Source organism: Pocillopora damicornis, chromosome 8, assembly GCF_964200805.1.
Source record: "Pocillopora damicornis chromosome 8, jaPocDami1.2, whole genome shotgun sequence".
Taxonomy (NCBI): domain Eukaryota; kingdom Metazoa; phylum Cnidaria; class Anthozoa; order Scleractinia; family Pocilloporidae; genus Pocillopora; species Pocillopora damicornis.
Window position 1 is genome coordinate 680,370 of NC_142677.1, and position 23,149 is coordinate 703,518.

The 23,149-nt window shown below is 37.4% G+C and overlaps 3 long non-coding RNA genes across 28 annotated transcripts in view; 2 read left to right on the forward strand and 1 right to left on the reverse strand.

Moving 5' to 3' along the window:
• Window positions 1–22,005, reverse strand: part of LOC113680673 (uncharacterized) — a 46,856-nt gene extending 24,851 nt beyond the window's left edge. For 3 of the 18 annotated variants that reach the window (XR_016179268.1, XR_016179270.1, XR_016179274.1), the window contains exons 1-3: window positions 21,347–21,905; window positions 20,146–20,415; window positions 19,478–19,645 (exon numbers count right to left, since the gene is read on the reverse strand). This is a non-coding gene — a long non-coding RNA (uncharacterized LOC113680673). Of the gene's footprint in view, window positions 1–1,384; window positions 1,509–9,413; window positions 9,611–19,477; window positions 19,646–20,145; window positions 20,416–20,456; window positions 20,625–21,346 lie in introns of those variants that run through there. The other 15 variants (XR_016179263.1, XR_016179262.1, XR_016179259.1 and 12 more) reach the window with 12 other exon arrangements.
• Window positions 1,670–5,558, forward strand: LOC149040826 (uncharacterized). Its single transcript, XR_016179284.1, has 2 exons — window positions 1,670–1,780; window positions 2,418–5,558. It is a non-coding gene; the product is annotated as an uncharacterized LOC149040826 (long non-coding RNA).
• On the forward strand, window positions 6,197–18,737 carry LOC113680672 (uncharacterized). 9 transcript variants are annotated; one of them, XR_016179278.1, is made up of 5 exons: window positions 9,140–9,281; window positions 9,633–11,376; window positions 12,072–16,668; window positions 17,079–17,191; window positions 17,821–18,737. It is a non-coding gene; the product is annotated as an uncharacterized LOC113680672 (long non-coding RNA). The 9 variants fall into 9 exon arrangements; XR_016179277.1 differs by having other exon boundaries at window positions 12,072–17,191; XR_016179282.1 differs by lacking the exons at window positions 17,079–17,191; window positions 17,821–18,737 and having other exon boundaries at window positions 9,633–10,819; window positions 11,327–11,376; window positions 12,072–13,202.
• Window positions 22,006–23,149: the final 1,144 nt, after the last annotated feature.

The window sequence follows — 23,149 nt, forward strand, 5'->3', positions numbered from 1 at the left end:
AAAAGGTCCGCGACTTAGAAAAAAACACTGATTCAGCAGCAAACAATTGTACTCCCTAAGCCGGAGTCGAGTTAGGGATAAGGGGTCGGTTGTTTTCTGTTTCAGCGGCGGCGTTCTGTCAAGGCTTTGTTAAAATTTGTCAATATTTGGACAATATCGCACAAACTGCAAGGATGGTCAAGAGAGGCTGGTGATATTAAAACTACATTTTCATTTTTGATAGTTTAACCGGCTCTAATAGCCTCTGCAATGCGCGAGATAGTAGTCAGATCTCAATGTTGTAACTCGTCCATACAAGTTTCCTCGAGAGTCATTTTCTTATCTGGGTAAGGCATAAACAAAAGAAAGTGAATGCTGCTGCAGTATGGCAACATTCATTAGATTTGGAAACCTAAAACTTGATTTTTAATCACTTCATGAGAGCGGAACAAAATGTTCGACCATTGCAAGGTCCCATGTCCAAGTTTATTGATTCTCTCGTGGTCTGTTTATGGAAGTTTCCCCGGTAAGTTTAGAAGCACCTGTAAACACACAGGGAAATTTCTTCCGATTAAGGACTATTTACCTTTTCACACCAAAGGATCAAAACTTTTTCCTAAGCGAATGAGTCTATTTTTTCCATTTTTGGACCACTTATAAAAAGTGATAAATGCAAGATAAAAATAGTAAGTATTCTTTAACATTTTGTGTTTATTTTCTTTTTCTTGCGATAGGTGGAACGGCGGCCAGGTTATTTACGCCATAGCGGCTTTTCAAATACTAGGTGGTCTCTAAATGCACCACACTTAAATTAACACCCCCCCTTAAATCCAAGTTGACTGAAATTCTCGCATCATCGAGGCGAACATCTCCTTAAAGAAATCGCGAGAGGACGTAACAAAGTAACTGCTTAAATAAAATCTGAAAAGAGGAAATGATATGCCTAGTCACTTCTTTATAAAGAAAATTGAAGGACGCGAGGAAATTTTTTGCTCTGGTTTAATGTTTTAAGTTTTTCGCCGACAAGGAGAAAATTCACCTCCAAAACATAACATCGAGTATATTTGTGTAGAAGCCATTTTTCAATTGCCTATTTTGACGGCCGTCAAACGTATATTATCCAAGCTTGACAATGTTATTGATTCTAAGCTCTTTACTTTTTCTCTATTGTAAACATACCATACTCTGAAGTCACACAAAAAAATGCACCGGTCCTCGGAACAAAAACTCAGGACAAAAAAGGAGTAGTATTTCTCTGAAGTAATGTATGTCTAACGATTTGGAATCAAATGTATAAAACAAAGCTTGTAAATGAATACAGAAAAAGGGCACATCTGTTTCAACTGGAGCAATATTCCTTTCAGTGATAAATTACATCTGTGTAAAGCAAGGAAAAAAAACCTACCCAGGTTTAACCGATATCACCGTGGTAAATTGGCTGAGATCAATATCACCACAAGCGCAATCTTCCAAAACGCGAATGAACAGTAATTAGGGCGATCGCGTTACGGTCGTTTGAAAGTCTCAACATAATTTGCTGCTTTCAAAAATTTCAGGAAAAAAAGTACATCGTTGAAGCAACACTCTGAAGATTTACCTAATTAAGCAACTTTTCTGCTACCGAACAAAAATATCATCAAAATTCTGAGTACAATAAATATTTTATTAAATTTAGGGTCTTCTTAAATAGTTTTTACTCTTCCTTTATCCTCTCGTGTCTTCGGCTTATTAACTGGTGGGAGAATATTCCGAAAAAACGAGGATTATCTTCCTGCTAATAATACAAATTGGGCACCTTATGGTGAGTTACAGTTATTGGGTTGCCGGTTATTCTCGAACAACTTTGATAGCCAGCCGCGTTCACCTAAGCGAAGGATGTAAACAATGGGTTTCTTTCGCTTTGATCGCAAACTAATTTAACAATGGGATAATCCTTAGACATTCTTGTTAACGATAAGTGAATGAAAAAGAAAATAATAATTGGGATTAAGAATGAGCACAAAGATACGAGCTGTTAAAATTGAGCCGTGAAAGGCGCTGAGTAGAGTTAAATTCTGACAACTGGGGTGTCACAGCACCGCGCGAAATTGATCTTATAGTTGGGTCCCTATTTGCTTAACTGGTACACTTGCCGAAAATGAAAACATTGAGCATTCATGCTAGCCAGTCGGGAAAAAGCAAACTGATAAAGAGTTCAAGAGCATCGAGTGATGATTTTTACAAGGCATATTAATGCTAGCAATTTGCAGTGTTCTGATTTCAGGCGGTTTCAATTCCAATTCATTCGATCTTTCGTGCTAATACGTGAAATATTTCTAAAGAGATAGCAGTAGCAAACTTCTCAGCAGGTATAAATCACAAGCGCCCAACAGTAAATGTTAATTTCGTACGATAAATCGCTTTAACATGGTATTAATCATAACCCTTTTTTCTTTCAGTATGTCTTTCTTTCCCTTACTCTAGCATCTGGTCTTTTACCCTTAGCATGCACCTCTTCCTTCACTTCAAGCACAGCGCGCACTATCTTTTATCAACAAGCGAGCGAGACAAAAGGGGTGCGTTTCGTTTGTCCCAGTGTCGCACCGATGCAAAACGTATCGCTTCAGTCAGAAGAGGGTTACCTTGAAACCACAAACAAACGCATGGCGGCGACCCCTTGAGTGCCCTACACGATGGTGTCTACACATTAGAATTACAAAACCGATAAGAAATTGGAACTTTATGACAACAAAGATGTAGCCAGTGGCAAAGAAAGACGAAATAGATCTTTCGTTGTACTATTATAAACTTTCAAATTTGCCAAGTTCGTTTGAAAAGGGGGGAAAATTGCTGGAGAAGGAAGACGCGGATTCAAATCTTCCAAAGACTCCGATCTGTTGTGTATTCGTTTGGTAAACCAAGAAGAACATCAAAAATACACGGACTGGCTGTTATCCTTTATTGAATTTACACAAGAGTTGTCTCCTCCTGTTTCTCAATCGCTGTTAAATTGTCTGAACTTTTCACCCAAGCATACCGTTGACAAACTTTTCTGAAGACGGCGGTCAAACAAATTATTGGTTTTGTACGTTGTGATGTTTATGTTAATCTAAGTTATCATGCAAAATTAATTTTACCAGGCAGATTCCGCAATACAAATTCTATCCATGCTTATTGCTGTAGAGGACTCGCCATTCATTTATTGCGATTTTAGCTGAAGCTGTAGATTGGACCTAATTGGTAATTTTCTTCGCGTCCAGTTTAAACATGACAATTGATGGACGATCGAGGAACAAATCGAGAACATCCAAAGCATTAAGGCACTGCACATTAGAACTCGTAATTGAAATGTTCAAATGAAATGAAAGCGTAGGAACAAAGCTGTTGAACTTACCATATGAACTTAAAAATTAATTTTGCGCTTTCGTTTGGAAGGAGATCAAAGAGATGAAGATACCGCGTCACTCACCGCAGTTCATAGGCGAAAATGGTTGGTTCGATGCAAACAGCTTTCGGAAAAGCTGCTACGCACAAAACGAAAACAGGAAAGCGAATAAAGGTGAATACAATTAAGTCTGAAATAACAAGGCGCAAAAAAATTTCGAGACAAGAGAGCGGTCTTCGCGATTCGCACCACCACAAAATGACATGAAAGTTGAAATTGATTGCTCAAGCACCCGGCTTGTCGAGATACATTATCGGCTCGTAACCAAATAGCAAATAAGATTTGACAGTGAATACGTTACCAGTCTGCGATGAACCGAAGAAGAGAGACATATACATTTACTTACGACAGTTTTTACAGGATAAAAAAATACAAATGCCTATTCACTACATTCGTCTACTTGCCTGTGAGCGACAAAATTGAGTGTAGTTTCAACTTGTTATCAGAAAAGATGAACTAGTTTCATAAACCGCGGAATCATTATTGTTTACTAGTTTTGTCGACATTCCACACAGTAAGCAAAGTAAACTGATGGGGCGCGAACACTGATAACGTGGTAAGTAAGACAATACATCTGAAAACAACACCATTTTAAACCCAGGGTAGACACGTTTCCCAGCAGTTATGGCGTCTGTATAACTCCATGTTTGGTTTGGAAAGTAACACCCAGCTATCAAACACTCGCCGAGCGATAAGAACTTAATTTCCGATAGAAATTGCACGAACAACAAGGGAATCGCCGCTTTTGTCAAAAACTGTTAAAATCAGAGAAATCACAAATGTGAAGCTTTACTTTTTGGTTATTCCTATTATCGCTATGATGAGATTATAAGATAACTCCAATCTTTGGCACAAATCTCCCAGACTGTGAAATTTTATTTTGACTTTAACTTGATCGCCTTTAGTAAATTATTATAATTTGAAATTACTATGAAATCTTTCAAAGTCTAATTTGATTTTATTGCAACTCATAAAGGAGAGTCTGCGGCATTTGAACGCTTTAGGAACATTATCGGTAAATAAGATTGTAAAACTCGAAGTCTTTGTGTTCAGAAATTGTGCTCATTATATGCAAACCGTAAATTTATTCAGAACAGTAAAGAGGTCAGATAAATTGAAAAAGATCATGTTTCATTAATGTACAATTCCGAGCTTGGCAAATTGGCATAGCAGTCATTTAGCAGATAAGGTTTGACGCAAACTAGTGCGCCAAAAATTGTACCAAAACTACAAACTACGTTTATCCCGTTCATCGCTGTCTTCAGATCTTGAATATCTTCAATATAATTACTATTTTCAGTGCACAGCAGGAGTTTTATGAATTTGTATTTTAATTTATAGCGATATGAATTTTTACCACTTTTCGAAATGAACTGCCCAAATGATAATAATAAAAAAGATATCGAGCGTATTTTTCTAAATTTTGCTTTCATCAGAGTATTGTATAACCGATATTAATCAGCATTTCGATCTATTTCAAGAGAAAAGATATCAGTATTTAAATATCGGGCTGTTTACATTGTTTCTTAAGAAAATAATGCCATATAAAGCACAGTTTGTCGTTACGTGAGCAAACAAACTTCAAACTTGAAAATAATCGTCAAGTGAAAGTTGTTACATCAGGCGCAAATATTTGGCGACAAGAAGAGATAATCAATATGTGGTATTTGCGGATCCTTTGCAGGGAAATTTTCCAAAATTAAATCCTGTTTCACATCATGAATATTAAAGCCGGATACTTTGGGCGATCATTCTTATTTCGTTTGAGCAATTTCCGCAGTTTTAACAATATTTAATTAAGGAAAGAAGATAGAATTCACCAAAGCGAAGGGATTCGTAACTTTCAAAGACTAGCTGAACAAGGCATAGGATATTATTAGATTTACGTTATTTGCAATTACTGTCACCTAATGTTTTCTATCAACGTTGAGGACGTCAATAGACTTATCTCGAAAAAGATTCAATTGTGAAAAGATAAAAAAAAAATAATATACATATCTTTGTAGGGAAATAAAATTATATTTTCTTGTCAAAAGACTTTGTCCTTATTAAAACATGTTCTCTAATCCTCAGGATGATAGAGGGAATAGTTTACGTTAGCAGTCTAAAATCAACGCTTCTTACTTGTAAAGGAGTGAAGGGTATCCCCCTAAAATATACCAAAAAAACTGGAAGAAATAAAATTAACTGAGTTTTAGTTGGACATGTGTCCAAGATAATTCCAGGGTGTGGTCACTTCTGCAAAACCGAATTGACAATTTCCATCAGAAGTCTTACCCCCTCAAACCTAGACAGTATGAATGAAAAATTCTCATAAAAAAACGAAGCGAGGGGAAGAGTTTTCATTGCAAGAAAAAAACATATCCGAATGGGGTCGTAGATACCTCCTCCTTAAAAAAAAGTAGGTAGGGTGAAGAACAAAGTAACATACCTCTTTACCCGAACATCCACCTAAAAATTCGGTCGGAAAATTTAAAAGAACGTGGCATGCTCTTTCTCCAAACAAACTGATACAGCATGTTGACATGATTGATCACATTACTACAAAGACTAGATTCTATGTCAAAAGAGCTTTAGTAAGATGGAAACAAGAGACACCTCTGGAAACTAAAAAGGCCGAAACTGCTACAAAATCAATGCTAGTAATTAAGAGGAACAGATAGCAAACTTGAAATTGAGTAATGGAGGTTCTTGAGATTTACTAAAACAAACTCGTTTTAAATGAGAAGAGAGAGAAGTAAACAGAAGAGGTAAATGTGAAGCAAAGAGAACCATACGCCACGCTAAACCGACCCATCGATCATTAAACAATACAACATTTGACGGAATGCCCATGATCATGCTGCGCTATGTTTTCAACCCAAGCTTTCCAAAACAGCAGCATGCACCACTCCAGGTGTGTGTGGTAAAATGTTTTTCTTTATTTCTATGTGTGTACCAAGACTTTAAATAGTCACCAAGTTACTTAACCGAGGAATAAGTCAGAATGATTCGCGCAGTACGGACGAAAGTTGGATGCATCTGACTGCGTGTGGAAAATGATTCTGCAGAGTGTCCCGAAAATGAGATAAATTATAAGGTAAGATGTTCTTTAATGAGTGATAGGCAAGCAGCGCTAACTCCGCAAGAAAGCGATGTAAGGAGATGTAAGATCTTCAAGAAATGTCCAAGATTCCCATCACTTAGTCCAACCCCAAAAGATTCATGACACATGTCAGTTCGTAATGAAAAGAAACGGGTGACATACATACGCCCTTCACGTGTAACACTTGTCTACGAGGTGACACTCCGAAATCACTTTTAAACTATCTAAAAGAACAGGCAAAGTGACACCAAAAGGGGCATTGAAGTTTTATATGTTGCACAATGATTTTTTCTCTACTTTTGGAGTTACTAGAGATAAAAAGATGAGGTCTGTTCTTAACAGTCCTTAAAAGCAATAGTATCAACGGGCGAGACCACTGCTGGACGTATCGAGGGAATTGTGAAAGAATTCTTTCTGCCGGTGGCAAATCCTTTCATCAGTAAATGTAGGTTGCTTTGAAAACAAAAAGTTTCAAAGAATCTCCCTGGTAATACTGGAAGCGAAAGGTTTCTTTTACTAGTGTCCTGTTTATTTTATATCTGTTATCTATTCTCGCCGAATATTTAGGATTGAAGACTCAACATTATTCCAGTAACAAAACTATTATTGTAAGGTAGTTAGTCAGTCTGATATACCTGGTTTATTGTGTACAGTATGTTCTGTGTGTACGACTTTTGTACGGGCAATGGTTGTAATGTGGCTGCTAATGTAAGTGGTCTTTCACAAATCTATAGCTGGAGGGAAAACACCTTCGGTATCGAGGCGTGTAAGTTACGTTTCTTGCCTTAGATATATGTTAGCAGATGGAAAACTAACGGACAATGCTTTCCATTTCGCTTAACACTCATGGTCTGGTAACCAGAAGGATAAACAACAGGTTCCACGGATGACATGTCTTTCATTAGGACACTTATTACGTTCCTTTTGTTGGCTCTAGCACAAAACACGTTGAACGACATTTCTATTGGCCTTTTCTTCTCAGTAAGATTGAATAGCCTTCCATTACGTGGTTGAGTGCTTATGCTTGATCTAACAATGAATTACTAGCTAAAGATTTATCGTATACAACAATCTTGACTCAGCTGCTGTGATTTATATCCCAGTTTGCGTTTTATGTATTTGGGAACCAAAGTACCGAACCTGAAGGGAGCGTTTGGCTACGTATTAACATAAAATATATCGAAGACAAATTATCTGAGCAAAGGCAGGGTTCGTGTCTTTTACCTTGCTTAAGCGATCATTTTTAAAAACGCCATTTGATATCCAATAGTAGAACAAAGAACAGACAGTAAATAAAATCTCAGCCCCTTAAAATCGTAAGTCGGTCTGCTTTGACAAAGATAACGAAAAAGCAATATTTACTTAACAGTGCTACTTGAAAAAGCAGTTTCTTTGTCGCACCAAATTGCATGTTTAGAGAGGTTACCGGAAATTATTTACTTGAACCAATTCTTCTAAAACTTAAAAACCCATAGTTTATTTAGTGCTTAGAAAGGTTTTCTAAAACATCATACATAATAAAGCTATGTAGATGAAAACATCCAGGCACTCACTTTACCAAAGTATTGTCTTAATTCTGTTCTCCGAGAATTAAACAAAGCTGTGAATATATCCCGTCCTTATCGACATTGTAAGACGTTTTATGGATCGATGTGATATGATTTTTTCTGAAAAAAAAAATTCCATATTTTGGGTGAAGTGAGTAATGAAAGAATCGCTGTTAAGGCGAAGGAGTCTCTCCTTACAAAAAATATCAAAGGAAATCTTTTATTGCCGAATAGACAGCCTCTTTTGCTTGAACAAAAACCAAACATAGTCCACTTTGAGTGAAGTCTTCTGACTAATAAACAATTAGTGGTTATGTAATGAAAGGTGTTACGCGGGTGCTATGCAAACGATAATTTCCTCCTTCCTAGATTACGAAATGTTTTGTTATCCGAAAATATTGGAAACGTAATGACAAATAAAGGGAATTCCAAAATTTCAGGCAAAGCGCGAGTGTAAATTTGGCACTGGCGGGTAATGATTAGGCTACAAATGCAAGTGAAACACTGCGATTTTTCAATAACATTTCGCCATGTTATGCACGCTATTTTTTTTTTAATTACCTACGTTTCGGCATGTTTTGAAGCTAAAATGGCAAGAATTATCAGACAACGAGGCCGTGTGTTTAAGAACTTCTGAATAGTGGGCGAATAATTAACACCGAAGAAAACGGATTGGAAATGTAAACAAATGGGCTGAAATTTTCTTCTCAAACAAGAAGAATATGAAAATAGATATCAACAAAGTAATAACTTGAGCTATCAAAAACTTCATCATGTATTGAAGAGTGTACAAACGCACACAAACAGAAATAAAATATCTTCCTGACGAAAAAATTTTTTCTCTCCATTGTGCACTAGAACTTGGTGAAAAAATCTCCCGCTTCGCTCTTTTTCTGTAAACACATATTGTCTTGTGTCTTGCGTACTTTTGTGAGGTTTTCAGGCAAACATGTCCCTGACCAAGGCCAACAAAAGAAACATAATATAAACAGCTTTTGCGCAGCATATGAAAGTAAAAATAGAGACAAAGCGGACGGATGACAAAATTCGGCACCTGCTGAAGTAAATGTAACAAGATACCTCCTACAAATATTGAGCTTACGTTAAGATCTTGGCATGAATCAGCGAGTCGAGTCTTGTGGTCCTCGATAGAAAATGTGGACAGATCCAAAAAATGCTAATAAATGAAATTAGCGTTTAAGAGTGTGTCAACTAAGTTAACATCATTCCTCTAGCAGATGCCAAGGTTAGATCTAAGAGCTTGTTGTGTGTGACCCGTGTTGTTGAAGAAGCGTTAGATGCCTCAGAAAAATTGTTTGACTTCGGTGAAACGTTCAGAAAATGCAGTGTAAGATAAAACGAAAATATGTCGACTTACGATAGGTTATCGGGCGATTTCAAGTCTCATTCAGCATTTCCTGTGACGAATTAAAGCGGACCGTTTTGCAAACGCTAACCTTTCCACTACAATCAAAATAAGAATATTCTTGAAATAATCTAAACGTGTTTAATATAACTTGAACTTGTTTTAATCAAGAGCTGCTAATTATTGATGGCTTAAAATACTTATTTTCTTTTCTGACATTGAAACAAACAGCACCGAGAAGAGGCGCCGCAATGACAGTAGACGAGAGGAAAGTTGCTCACTATTAGTATCGTTTCCAGCACACGAAAGCACATGGATTCTCCATCCGACAGTGATAATTTAAAATTCTTGAAAGCTCAAAGATGTTGTCCTCGAAACAAGCGGGAAAACCACAATCACAGGGTTACAGTTTTAAGACGTTAGAAGGTAAAACTGATCCTGCGGTCAGAAATCTCGCTATAGGAACCCTTGACCTTTTCATAATACACTGCAGACACAAATCTTGAAACTTAACGAGGAAAACGTAACACAGGAATCGGAAAGAAGAAAAAAAATACGTACAAACAACGACGCAGGTGTAATGTAAAATGTATTTGACCGTTATGGTAACGAATTGAGTCACACATGGAATGTAAAAGTGGTCGTACACTAAGCCAAACCTCTTTTAAAAATCGTTACTTTGTGAAGGAAGAGAGTAAAATACTATTATATCCGTGAATTTAAAACAATTGTCTTCCGGCAATTTTTCAAGTACTTAATGTATCTGAATCTAAGTCCTCTCCCAAACGCGTTTAGAATTTACTCGCTTCACACTGATTGAGGGTTAAGGATATCACTTTCATAATCCTCTTTGTCACGGTTTAAGCAGATCTCATTCAAGGCTTGGCTTAGAGCTTTTTAGGTATTAAGTCGTATTTGTTCGCACGGCAATAAAAATCACAGACGCTTGTCTGATTTTGTTATATTTACGTGCAGGTATTTTTATTTTTAGGAATTAACTCTTCCAAAAAGATTTAAAATTGTCCAATAAATGTTTCTCTCGAATGACGCACAGGGAACTTAATTTCGCCAAAGCATGAGGAGAAATGAAATTTTCAATACAGAGAGGACATAACGTCGGTGATCCCTGGAAGTAAAGAACCCTCGTATGCGAGCAACCGAACAATGCCATGACTGCAAACAAAAAACAGTCTTACGACTAATGGCTTTTAGAAGATTACAACAAATTAGTCGGGAAGTTATAAGAGCGAGGTGAGATACGGAGGTTTCAGTCAAAGAAGAAGGGGGAGATGTTTTAAAACAGAGTAACAATTTAGCGAGGAGTTCGAAGCACGAGCCAAACTTGCACTAGATAATAAAATTTACAAAGGAAAACTGTAAAGAATATAGGCAAATTTATTTCGAGTTTTCCTGTAATGGTAAGTAAAACTATCAAGTTGCTTGTAACATCTTATAGCGTGATTAAGGGCCATGTAGTATAGTTTTATCAAAATATATAAAGAGAAGTGATTCATGTAAAGGAGCCCTAATAAGACTGCTTGATACTAAAACACGTTTGGAAAAAGAGTTCTGAACACCACTTACATTTCATTTTGCTGAGATGCAAATTTAGGACAGAAGTTTTACATTACTTGAAACGAGAGGGTGATGTATACCCTGGGGCCAAGTTTGTTTTGTCGGAAGCAAAATAACTGTCCTCGCAAAAGAGTTCCAAAGAAAAAACTTATTTCTTTTATGATCATATTATTTACAAAGGCTTTAAGAGTCAATTTCTGGAAGAGTTTGCAAATATTTGTAAGATTGTAATTCATGCATTGTAAGATTGTACTTCATTCATTAAAGTCTTCAAGTGATAGGGAGTCAGCGACGAGCTTTCGAGAAGGGTTTGATTTTATCTCAGCGTCATATACTCATCTCATCCTTAGTCGTTCGATGCCAACAGGTTTTTTAAAGGTGATCCACGAGTCCAAAGACTGTGAGTGCTGTACCCGCAAATTTTTTTATGCTTTTAGATACATATCTAAGCGGCCGTTATTTCGTTGCCTTTGGGCAAATCAAGCGATGCTATATTGCAAAGCTGTCGATAAAATTGCACTTGAATTTGTCGGTTTCCCCTCAGCATTAATTACGCTACACACATTCAAATTTAAGAGTCTAACTTTTAGATCGGACCCCTTGAGAGCACTATTAAAGTATTGCATGATACTTGAATGTATAGATAAAAAATGAGTCGAAAAAGTGCTCTTATTTCCACAAAATCACCTAACGTTTCCTTCATCAGCAAATAACAAGCCCCTTATCATGATGGACACAACTCTTACGGCGATAAGCTAAAAGCTACGCAAAGAAAAGCTGGCAATGTTTTTTTTTACGGGTTTCATCGTTCACCTTGAATCTCTCCCCACAATGCCAGCTTGTTTACGTTGGTTGTAAAGCTAAGGAAAACAATAAAGTTAGCTGTATGTTGCCGTACAAAACTGAATAGAATTATTTCTCGAACTGATTGACATAGAATAGACCGCCGCGCGAATAAAAACATTGTGACACTTCTTGGAATGAAATTTTTATGAGTTTCATAGAAAGCTGTAAAAGTAGATCTCATTTGTTTTTTGCAATGAAAAATATTTCATTTTCATTCTTTCAACTGAAACCATTCTTTTCTATTTCCAGGATGTACTTGAGGGACCCAAGAGGTTTGGAACGAAAAATTCAAGGCTCCCAAATGTTTCAAATGTGAAACCTAGTGGGTGATGATAGTTGCTGAACTGTAAGCATTGAATAAGGTGCAACTGTTTTACAGTGATTTGTTTCATCTCACAGTAGAATGGTGTTCCTTCCATTATTCAAATCAACGTTTTCAGTGTTCGAGAAGCAAGCCCATCTCTGCTGAATTTTCCAACCAAGTTAAGCTAAAAGCTTCCATCTGGAAGTGTGGCCTCTTTGTCAACGACAGTAAAAGTGTTCAGTTGAAAACCTTCGTAAGTGCTGAAAAATGGGAAAAAGGGGCTACATGATATAGGTCAAGACTACAAAAGGTGAATAAGGCAGTCAAATCATATCTGAAGTCTCAATTATGTTTGCTAGTCTTGAATGTATTGAAGGATAATTTTTTATCGAACGACTATAGAAGGCCGACCGATGTATTATTTTCTCATGGCTTCATAAGGAAGGCTGGAACTTGATAAATATCTGCTAAAAGTAATCGTAGAAATGGACCACTAGTGAAGTCTGTCCACGATGCAGTTAGCCATTGTTTTTACTCTTCAAGCTAAATCTGCAATTCTTCACAGAGCATGCTTTTTTTATATTTAGGAAGCTGGCTATATATCATTGGTGCTACAGAGTTTGGTAGTCGAGGAGAGCTCTTGTAGTGGCAACTATGTTATGGCTATTTTAGCCTTGTATAACTTAGAAACACATTAATTGTGTTGATAACATTAAAGGACTACAGCAAACAGAAATGTCAAAATAGCATTCACATTATCTGATTCCCAATTTGCGCGAATTGCGTATGATGTCAAGGCTGTGCCAAATTGCCCCTTTAAGATGGATTGTCGGCTGTCGTTGTAGTCAAAACCATCGGAAAGGTTCCAAAAATAAATTTTAATGCTTCCTTTAAAAGCAATCATAGGAATATTCATGTATCCGAGTACAAAATCCCCTCGCCTACGAACGGCTGTTTACATAGCCAAATGTAAACAATCTTACCGACGGCAAAATATTTTTAGTCGGTTTTAGAAAAGTGAATTGATGTTTGTATTTCATCCGGTTATTACAACAATTAAAGTAATGGCTGTTTGTGTAGTGTGGTATATTGCTTGGGTCAATGAATAACGTTTGAGTGACAATAAGGTCGTGATATGGAGGAGTATATGGGCTGATTGATGGTTAAATCTTTGTTGCGAGTTTAAAAGGAAAAAAAGTACATTGTGTTATAAGACGACTTTCTTCCCAGGCGATCCAAATGCATTGCGGGGTGTAACGCGAGCGAATCAATTTATCTCGTAAAATCAAACCAAAATCACTGCTAAGAAGTGCTTTTCGACCCGTCTTGTTACATTTTGTAGTCTATACAATATTCTACTTATTTGACAGTCATGGCAGATAATGGCTCGCACAAAGCGAATATCTAATTCGCATAAGCATCACAGACATTAACGAAGAAGCGATAAAACTTTCATCAACCACTCCTTGAATATCATATTAAAATTTACAATTTATTTGAGGCCATGCGCGATAACACTACTAAGAACTTCCACACGATAGCCGGTTTTATTTATTTTCACTGGTACATGTAAGGAAGAAAATGAATTTTCGCTTCTCAGTAATGTAACTTTGGACATTATAAGAATACGCCATCAATGTTTTGCCTCCCAGCTGAGCGGAGGGTTTTGCCCAAGCGGACATTCAAACCACTAATTCATCTTCGAGCCAAAATGTGCTGCGTTGACAACCAATTTTAGCCGCCGGCGATATTTTCCAATTTTCGTTATCTCGCATTTCTTTTAGAATTGCCTTGTAGGGTGCCACAGAAAAACGTAATTATGTTGCAGGTCGAACTCAAGGAAAATGAATAACCTTGGCAATAGCGACCTCGTTGAATTTGTCAGAGTTTTTAATTTGGCTTTCTGGGTTACTTTCAAATTCTCACCGCAGGCCAGTCGCTTACAAATTAGAGTGTTTGAATTCATCTTTGTCTGCGAATTATTTAAATCTGAACTGACACACGAGGTGTTCCAATGTAAAGAAAGGAACGCGCAGCGTTGCGGCTTCTTCAAAGAAACTCTGTTCGCGATCAATTAAACAAAGAAATACAAAATTGGGAGACTTTCTTGATTTCGTAGTTTATTTTTGAGTGAAATGAAAAGAGAAAAGCATGCTTTACTTTCCTAATGATGTCCACTATCTGGAAAAAATAAAAGGTGTACGTTTTAAAGAAATATGTATATTTTTTAATTTGAGGTTTGCCGCAAAGGTGGAACACAAAATAGCAGCATTATCCAAGATACCGAGTTTGGTGTGGAAGATTGTTGCACGATCAAAATAATAGGGCGAAACAGGGCTTTGTGTTTTGATCTATCGTCTGCTCTGCTGTTTCGTCTACAAATCTCTACCTTAGGGTGTGGGAGTTCAAAACAAATACCACTAATGCTAACTAACAGCAAAGGTGTCTTGTCGTGTGGGAAAATATCTACACGAGCAGGCAAGTGTTAACCCAGGTCTAACATTTTGGAAATGAGACGGAAAAGAAAACAATTTTGGTTTGTGGTAAAACGTGTGTCCATGACGAAAGAAAATCGAACGCCAAGAAAAATTTGCATTTTCGTAAAATTAAAAGATGCTGCTGAATGATTTGACAACATTTATAATTAAAAGGGCCTTGCGCCGGAAACTTCTAAAGATCCTTTCTCAACGAGACCTGATGAATTTGAATGTGTTACACAGATTGTCAATGCCGCCCAGCGGGGTGTCCCGGCGCGCACAAGGGCCCCTCAAGGGATATTGAAGTCCTTGTACACAATACCTCGACACAGGGGGGAGAACGAACCGACGTTAATAAATCATAGAATCTATTTCAGTGAGTAGGAAAAAATAGACTCGACCGGTAGTTTCTTACAAAACGTTTAAAAGTACACGTGTGAGTTATTTAACTGTCCATATGTAATGATTTTTTTTGGTTTCTTTTCTTTTTTTCGTGGTTAAAGGTTGAACGGTTTTAGCTACGAAATGTTAAGGTTATGATCCGACCTAGAAACGTCCTTTTCCAAGGTGTAAACTACAAAGAAACAGTTGGGGGTTCAGGAAAATGCTGTGCCCCTTACTTACTCAATTCATTATATTTCCAGTGGATTATGAAAGGGTGACAACAGAATCAAATGACAACATCTGATGGCTGCGTTAACACAGAAGCCAAATAGAGTTACCAAATAAGGAAATAATCATGGTTACTAGTAGATTTCATGGGTAAAATTTCCTGTTCAGCTTCAAGAAAACGCTACTTGGACTTCTTTCCTTTCTTTTTTTTCTTTTGTAGAATATAGACACTTTTATAACTAAAAAAGACTGAAATAAATCACATTAAACTTTTTTGAAGAAGACCATCAATTGAAATTGTGACTATGACGTAATCGCACATTGTAGAGGGCAAGCTTTATAGTCCTCTTTTTTTAAATTTTAAATGCGTTTTTATTCCTGCTTTTCCAATTTCCTTAAAGGTTTCAACGAAATCAGTGGAAGCTATTCTGAAACAACAAAAAGTTGACAAAAATTAAAGAATACATTTGTTGGTTAAACCTCTGAGGAGCATCGCTTAAAAGAGCATCAAAACCTGGAGGCACATAGGGGTAAAATGGTGAAATGATGAAAGCAGAACATAGAAAATCTTCCAAAGAGCCTTATCATCAAGACTGCTTCAAACCAACAGAAAGGATTCTGCAAACTTACGTTCGGTACAACGTACCGTGGGCGTGGTCAAAAGACTAAATAAACTTTTTTAGCGAAGTCATTTACTCTACTATTTGATATCATCACAGAAATCATTTTGCTTAAAGGTTGTGTTTAATTTGGCCCAAAATAAGATAATCTTAAAATAAATTTGATACAAAATGAATACAGACTTGCAAAAGTCTGGAGATGGGGAATGTGACTTTTCATAGGTAAATAAGGAAAAATTGCGACTGTTGCTTTACAGTTAAGAGAAGTAAACAACCTCTTTCCAAATGAGATAGGATTAGCCTTCCTTGATAGTAGCGTTTTTATGATATCAGAAAGGGTAAAAAATGTGCAGTGGAGGTACAAACGTTCCAGGGGGGCCTACAAAAGGTCTCACAAAAGTGATACAGGTGATCATCACTATTTCTAAATAGCTACTGAACACTGATAGAGAATTTTCTATCTTAGAAACCTCGTTCCCTCTACACTAGAAAACAGTCGTAATTTATTTACTTCCGTATTCATGCAGTATCACCAGCTACACGCAGCTTTGGGTGTGACCGGTCATCATTACGATTAGAAACGATTTCAGCCAACTATAAACCAGAGCAGAGTCTACTGACCATAAAAAAGTTTTAAAATCGGTTCAGTATTTCTCTCTACAGGCCTATATGAAAAAGAAGGAATCACCCTGTGCTGAACACAGCTTGGTTGGTAAAGATTACGACCGTCCATCGCTTTACAGGGCAAAGTCCAACAACTCTGAGCTATTGGTAAAATAATGGACTGGACCAAGAGAATATAATATACAATAAAGAGAAAGTTTCTTCACCAAGTATGTTGGGCTGTAGAGTTAATAAATCAATCAAACATATCTAAGAACATCGCTCCTTTCGTTGGTTCAGTTGTAACTAAACCAATGCAAGCGGGAGCCAGCCTTGTGTTAGACACAACTTGGTGTTGCAAATATCGCAACCATCCACTGATTCATGGGGTGATGTCCAACTAATGTGTAACAGAATAAGAGAGCTGGTAAGCTTTGAGCTCGATAAAGAAACAGAGCAATATGTTTTTCGTCTTGTCACGAGCGTGGGACAAGAAGAAAATCTTTCTCTAATGTGGAATATTCGTAGACTTTAAGATCAGAAGGATGATTAGTAAATCTGATGACTTTTTCTGAGTGATTCTAGCCTCGAGAGTTACGTGACGACACGTATGGGAGAATTCCAAACTTTCTCTTTCCAGTTTCACAGCTCAGGGGAGCCTGCCCTGTGTTAGACACAGCTTAGAGCTGGGAAAATCACAGCAGTCCACTCACTAACAGGATAGTGTCCACCTACTCTAGTCTCTCCATAAAGGTAATGTTATAAATAGAAGGCTCTAGGAAAAGAAACAGCAGTCCTATAATGTCCATTTGTACAGCTCAGAGTAGAACCCAGCCCTGTGTTGAACGCAGTTTAATGTCGCGAAGATCACAAGCGTTCATTAATGCACAAGGCGGTGTAAAACTACTCTGGTGTCTTCTCAGAAATAAATAAATAAATAGAAAAGTAGTGAGTAAAATTATCGTCACAAACCGAAGAAAGCCTCGACAGCCAACTCATCAAATTTCTGAGTATCCAGAACCCCATTTTACTAGTGAGGTATGACCACAAAGTAGGGGCGAACCCTGCGCTAGACTAAGCTTTGAGTTGTAAAGACCGTAACCACCTATTGATTTATAGGGCGGTTTCCAGTGGGTCTGCACGTTTCATATATATATATATATATATATATATATATATATATATATATATATATATCAAGAAAAAAAACAAAAGATTCGTCCTTATTTCAAATGAGTATTCTCTAAGCCTTTAGAGTTAGGTATTAACTTTTTTGTAGGAATGCCAGTTTTTCATATTTGAAGAAAGTAGGAACTTTCTCAGCCCTGCGTTCAACTGAGCTTCGTGTTGTGAAAGTCGTAATCGTCCATGTTTTTTTCCAGGGTCTGGGTGGTATCCATCTACTCTGGATTTAAAATATTCAAGTCTTTAGAGCTGGTGATCCCAGTGTTCCTTTTTAAAGTCAGTTGGAAAACTTTTCCAGAGTAGGAGCCAACCCTGAACGTAGCACGGTGTTGCGAAATTTGCAACCGTCCACGGATTCACAAGGTGGTGTCCAACTACTCCGGAAATTTAGATATTCTATACTTTAGGGGTGGTGATTCTAGTGCACCTTTTTAACTCAGTTGTGACCCTTCTGCAGAGCAGTAGCTAACCCTGAACGTGGCACATTGTTGCAAACGGTACAACCTGTCCACGGACTCACAGGGTGGTGTCTAACTACTCTGGAGTGTAGAAGAAAGAAAAAAGATTGCTCTCAAGAACCTCAGAAGCCTCCACAATTAACTCAAAACAACTCTGGATACAATAATAGTCTTTTATACGTCAGGTATAAACCTTAACCTTAGACTCAGCTTTGTGCTGCTAAGATTACAACTGGCAATTGATTTTCAGGGTGGCTTCCAACTACTCAAGTCCACGTATGGTACTTTACACCAATGAAGCCGCTGATTCATAGAGTAAACTTATTATCTTAAGTAGCTACCGACCACAATGCTGAGGAAAAAGGTCCTCTTTGTATGAACGTGTAACAAGTAGAGCACTTTTTCACCCTTTCTTGGACAAGAATTAGGCGAAGACCATGGTAGCCCATTGATCTACAGATTCGAATCCAAACACTCTGGACTTTCCATAAAAGTATACGTGAATAAAATGTACCTGAACCTTAAATGGGGGAGAATATTTTTTTAGGAAAGGAATGGCAGAATCACTTTCGTATTTGTTCTTTGAAACTAGATAACAGGCAATGGCTCCAGAAAATTGACATTGATTGGAAACAAATTAAAATTGAGGAAAACACATTCTTTGTTTGGCCATTATGACCTTGCTACGTTATATTTCATTGAATAAAACCTGTTCCATTTACATCCCATCCCAAACATAAACTGGATCAACGCTTAATGAAAAAAAAAAGGTTGATTGAGAAAAGATTTATTGTCCTCATTGATCTTAAATCTTACTTTGCAAATTAGTCATATATGTTCTAAGGTATAAATGCACATAAGCCATCAATTAATTTTCGCGCTATTTCATTGGCTCCTTTGGTGCAAAATCACTGGACAGTTATCACGCAATAACCCCCAACTACGTTGATATCTGTCATTCGATTATTTCCGTCGAAAAGAGAGAAACCAGCGGAAAAAGCCAGCTAAAAAGAGTTCCATTATTTCCTCTCTATTATCTAACACTGAAAGAAAAGTAACTCTTTTTGAAGAGTGTTCCGTCAGATCAACACTGGCTTTTTTTAAGAGCTGTTTTTCCACGATGTGAAAATTAAGGGGAGGGTATTAAAATTAATAGCTCCTTTCTGTGTTAATGGTAAGTGGGCTTATAGCGTCCTTAGCTGAAAAATTGTCCTCGAAATTTCACATTGTTCCACGAAGCTTCGCTTCTCGGTGAAATATTTCTTTTTCGGACAATCTCTCGGCCGCTGACATTATCAGCTGACATACCTGCCACACGAAAGGGTGTAACTAATGAACAGCTTACTAAATAATCTAACGAGTAAATACACAAATAAATGAACGCAAAAAAACGTACCAGACAGCTGACAAATCCTCCACCGAAATCAAGATCAAAAATTGAAACAGTTAAGGAGCCTGAAACGAATCCACACAAAACTCGGATGGTCCCATCAAGTCGTGAAGAAGAAACCTTTGGGTGACACTTGCTTTGTAATTACAGGCAGTTACTTTCACAAGCTTTCACCTGATAAATAAGAATGATTACACATTCCACTCGGTCAAAATGTCGAGACGGTTAATCTGTTTTTATTCTAACCATAACCCTAAGCAATTGTCTACTCTGTCGTTGTAAACATCAACCCATTGATTAACTTAAATAAAGGGCAGAAAGGGCCGAGGGGGAATGGAATCAAGGAGTCTGGATCCCTCCTCTCACCAACTCTCCAACTTTCGGTTGGGTAGGTATGGTCTAGCATTCTGTTTATCTTTTTTAATTCGCTTTCCACCTCAAAAAATTACTTGACCTAAACATGATGTGCATAACCTTTATGCAGGGCTCAGAAATAAAGACTTAAGCAATCGATGATTGAGGAATCCTGTGGCTAAAAGGAACTTAAAACATTGACTTCTAAATCTATCTTTTCTCAGAATATGTTCTAATTTCCTAAGAGAGGACTGAGAAATCAGCTCAACAACAGACAGAAGAAATGAAAAGAACAGCTCAAAACATTTAGAGTTACTAACTTGAATAGCATGGACCACCACTCATGTACATTCCTGCACGTGCTGTGTGTTGACCACGTCTGCGAGCAAATTGAAGCGAAATATTCTATGTAGAGGATGGTGATTATTCTAAAAAGAGATGCTACTGGGTCTTCCACTATCATCCTTCTTTCCTCCCTCATTAGCTTAAGAGCAGGCCCTCATTAATTGCGTTTCTCCGCCCGCAGGAAGATTTAAGACGAGTGGCACTCAATTTGGGTGTAAAATCTTTGTACCGATTGCATCAATTGTCTGTGAAGTCATGGGAGAGGAGCTAGTGAGCAGCAACTTACCCTTCCCACCTCTCGCCCACACACGTATTAAATTTGTTCTGCTTGTCCTATTCCTTAGCACGGGAAGCTCTCACAACACAACATGTGGTTTTGAACATGGGCATGAAAGTTACATAACTTGCACAATAAATTGAAGTGTAAAAAACGCACCAAAGGAGAAATAATTTTAAGAACAATCCTGAACTTCCGCCGGACATGCTTGTGGTAAGGGAGACATGGCGCGAAATTAAACAATGAACAGGGCGGCTTTCCGGAATGCCCTTTGCTTTTAATAATTCAAACAAAAGAAAAAAAAAGCAAAATGTAAACAAACCTATATCGTGCATTGGATGGCTATGAGGGGCTCAAAAAATATACTCAGACTGACAATGGTTTTTGACCAGAATTTGTGCCATCGATTTCCTACCCATTCATTCCCAAAGTAAAAGTTTCAATAGGCAATTAAGTCGCGTTAAGTCTTCGATGAAACTGAAACCCTCGAATTAAGTGGAGGCTTTAGTGGTTTTGTTTTAAAATTTGAAGCTCTTGTTTCTTTAAAGTAAAAACTACTCGATATTCAGGAAAGGACTAAATTGAGTTAATCTGACGCACTCACAGTTAACCAGACAATTGTATTGAGCAATTTGCTTTGAAAAGTTCAGTGTCACGTTTGAGACAATTATTCAATAGATAAATTATGACAGGGTAATGAGTTAGAATTTCCGTTGGGATTGTAAGCCAACTAACTTGACGTAATCCTAGAAAATCTGCAGCCTGGAAACTGTTTTTTTTTTGAACGAGACAAAGTGGAACTCAAAATTATGGTTGGAAACGCTAAGTCGTTACCAAATGGTAATATGTATTTAAGGGAACATTCATTCGCCGCTTCATTCTGACAATCTTGAACTTACCAAGTCTTCAATCGGCAGTATAAATCCTGGTATATTCTCAATATATTGCGGAAATAATCTCCTGCTCTTCACTGAACCAGACGCGGTGCCCTGAGAAAGCAAGCGCTCTCCTACGACAAAATGTCAGCTTTCGTGACGAGCTGAACCAGGAATTTCCACTCTGCTCTGTGACAGCAATAAAAGGACTATTTGTTCCAAGGAAGTCAAAACAATCTTCGAAGAATGTCATAACAAAAACAAACAAAACCATCACACTCTTGCACATGCTGCGCGTTCCTGGGTCCTGTGGGCGACAGCTGCTGTGAAATAAAAAGAAACAGTATTTACATTTCATCACAAGTTTATATGTCCAGCGACAATTACACTGGTTTGCATCAAAGAACAATGCAAAGCGTTTTTTTTTTCGAAGGCCTTGTTAGAGATAGCAAACCTTCCAAAATAAAGATTTAATCCTCTAAGCCAGATCAATTTTCAACTCCCAGCCGTCAGTTGGAAGTACAGGAAATGAAACAGTTGGCCATCTCTCCCATCTATACAGCAGTTCGATCAAGTTCGATCACACGAAGTAGCATTAACTGTGATCTAGAAAAGCATTTATGATGAATACTCGCGTGATCTTCAATGATAAGCATGCTCTCCAATTCTATTATGGTTCATAAGATCTACGCACGGTGTTTAAACCGTTACGGATATGTCACCCTTCGCAGCTCTTAACTTCCTCAATCAATTGACCAAAATAAACAAAAGATCACTGGAACATCTCACTTAACACTTGAGTTCATACGCCAGGCACGCCGATTTGAAAAAACACACAACAAAAAGAAGACGCATGTGCTCAGGAACTCAAGCAATAAGGCGAGGCGACGCAGGTCACTCGGCAGATCTGATTCTCTTTTTGCTCGTTTGTATCTTTTCTTGTCTACATGTTTTGATTTGTTATCATACATGCTGCATTTTTATTGCATTCGTTAGTATTATTCATTCCTCACTTAACTAAATTCGACTGCTAAATGTTGACAATCTTTTGGATTCCTTGACATTACAAAATTTAATATTCATATCTCGCTGTTAGCAAAGGAAGTAAAGAAACCCATTAGCTCGAGAAAATACAATTTTCCCTGAATTTGACCCTGTCTTTTCAGTCATTTACTGCCAGCTGACTCGAACTTAGTAAACTCGAAATAATTTTATATTCCTTAGGTTCAAATTTATCCTGAGATCTCCAACTTCAACTAGAAACGGCGTCAGTCGATAAACTTCGAAGTGTCAGAACATAGCTGATTAGCACGTCCCAATCTTTAATCAGGATTGACATAAACGTGATTTATGAAAACGTAATACGTTAAACCAAACTTTCCAAACTAAAAGTTTTTATCAAAAAGCTCTTCTAAAACAAAGTGAATGTATGAGAATGACTGATGGCTGTGCAAGTGTGGTTAAACAAATTGTTATTTTTGTTTTAATTATTAACGGGATAGTTGAAATCCAACACCAATCCCCCGCTAAATCGAATCATTTTTTTTTTTTCAGCTAACGCGAATAATTTTTTTTTCCGTGAACTCGAATCGCTTTTCGTTCCCCCTGGGAGTTCGAGTCAGCGGGTTCGTACATACCTGTGAATGCACAGCAAGCGGTGCAATGAGTGTAAGCACAAAAGATTTCTACCAACAATGACAAAAGTTAGTCCACATTTAATTTTTCCTGCCTTGTTCTTTTCTGATTCACCTTCCTGTCCATCCATCAATATGATTTAGCTAGAAACAGTGCGTTCTCTATGATTATCGAAATTTCTTGAGAAGAATC